At 44.2% G+C, this 1903-nt stretch overlaps 1 long non-coding RNA gene across 1 annotated transcript; it reads left to right on the top strand.

Moving 5' to 3' along the window:
* The first annotated feature begins 350 nt into the window (after window positions 1-350).
* On the top strand, window positions 351-1094 carry LOC131689129 (uncharacterized). The gene is made up of 3 exons (XR_009305350.1): window positions 351-443; window positions 600-941; window positions 1006-1094. It is a non-coding gene; the product is annotated as an uncharacterized LOC131689129 (long non-coding RNA).
* The last annotated feature ends 809 nt before the right edge of the window (window positions 1095-1903 follow it).

The raw sequence follows: 1903 nt of genomic DNA, 5'->3' as shown, positions 1-1903 counted from the left end.
GAGAGTAAGTCCAATCATACAGCTTCATCCCACCCCGGGAGCAGATGAGCGCTAGCGAATGTTCTCAGCCACCTGGAGGAGGAGGTTCAGCGCGGAAGAAATGTTACCAGACTTCGCCGATCTGGTGTCTGAACTTTTTTTTTTTGATAATCTCAGAGATTGGGTGTGCAGATGGACGGTTGGAGTTCTGGGAGGGAACGACTGGTAACTTTAAGGTAAATTGTTTGGAGTCATTTGTTTTTTATTACAACTATTGGCGGACGTTTCATTGCAGGGTATATATGAAGCCGAAAACACCCACAACAATGGGGTAACTAACACATAGCTCGCCGGTGACAAAGTGATAGTCACACGGTTGAGTGGAGGAATCGATTTTCTGAAACTGGAAACGTACACGCAAGGTTGTCAGATCGATTGGGGATTTACGTCTGCATAAGGGCGAAGTAAGTTCTATGTTTCAAGCAATTTTTTAAGCTCACCTAGGGCGCAGAACGGACAGATTTTACTTGTTCTTTTAAAACACTGTTCATTCTAAGTCATTTTATTTTCAGTCTGTAATGAGTATGTAATCAAGTGCCTTAATTCTTATTCTTTTTTAGCCCACGCACGTACCGGTTCGGCAGGAAGCATTAGTTAATTTCAGCAATCCGTCCACAGCGTTGCCAGCTCAACATCACGCATCCGAGAAGGAGCTTCGATGTGTCCTGGAGTTTCACCAGCAGCGTCACCGGTGACATGTTTGGAAGTGGCGAGCGGTACAGTCATGACTGGCAGCCAGGGCCACACTTTTAAAGTATTCCGGCTAGATAGCCACCTATTGCAGTTCACCCTAAACGGCTATTGCGGTCCTATCACATGTATTTTCATAGACCAGTGGCAGGCCGAGATGGGCGCATCTGGTTACCAGGATGGTGTGCTATGTGTGTGGGACTTGATACGGGGTATGTCAGCCAAATTTACGGTATGGCCTAAATCTACATAATTAAATTGATTGGTTATTTTTAGGTGCCTGTATGTGCAAAATTGAAGCGACAAAATTGACGACTCAATCGTCGCACTTGCCTGTTCCCCGAGTTACGCAATATCGCTTGGACTGAACGAACGAATACGGATCTGGGATAGATTTCAGGGTCGTATGGAACGACAATACTGGAGATGTAGCTCGGGAAGTCAGGCTTGACTGTTCCAATTCACAGCTAAATCCGAAGATTATGCTACCTGCCAGTGGTTCGGTAATTTGTGACTACGGAAATCGAATGAGAATGTGGCGGCGGAAAAGTGGTTCGGTCCGGGGAATCGTAATCGGCCAGCTGTACAGCTGCAGCCTCCGAACGAAGCCATTGCTAGCACGAGTCTTTGATTTGGAAGGATAGTTGCTGAGGACCATTCTCACAATAGTATAAAAGTTCTAAGTTCTAACCTCAAAAACAGACAACAATAAAATGTATTTCTTTCAGAGTTGATAATATCCATTACATGATCAAATGCGCTGATGGGTGTGTACGGTTTGGTAACCAGTACAATTTACACCTTTCTATGCAGTGCACGGCCACCAATGATTCTTCCATAAATTTAGACATTGTGCCGAACAAGAGTAAATTCGCGTATATAAAATATATAGGAGGCCCTATTTTCACAGTCACGTCACTTAGTGACTAGAAGGAAATTTTCTTCTAGTCACTAGGTGACGTGACTGTGAGAATAGGGGCTTGGAGCATATCGCTGTCTGTGCACGGAACTGAACATGATTAAATTTTTGGCTCACGCGCATTTAAACGATCACTTAGTAAGTACATTTGCTGCACCCGCTTCTAGTGAATACATTTGAACAGATATCACAAATAGATCCGAACAAGTTATTTCTTCGGGAGAAACGCTTCTCACATATCTCGAATTCCCGAAG

This window comes from Topomyia yanbarensis, chromosome 3, assembly GCF_030247195.1.
Source record: "Topomyia yanbarensis strain Yona2022 chromosome 3, ASM3024719v1, whole genome shotgun sequence".
Lineage (NCBI taxonomy): Eukaryota > Metazoa > Arthropoda > Insecta > Diptera > Culicidae > Topomyia > Topomyia yanbarensis.
Note: the sequence above shows the minus strand (reverse complement) of the source record. Positions and strands in the feature narration are given on the sequence as shown.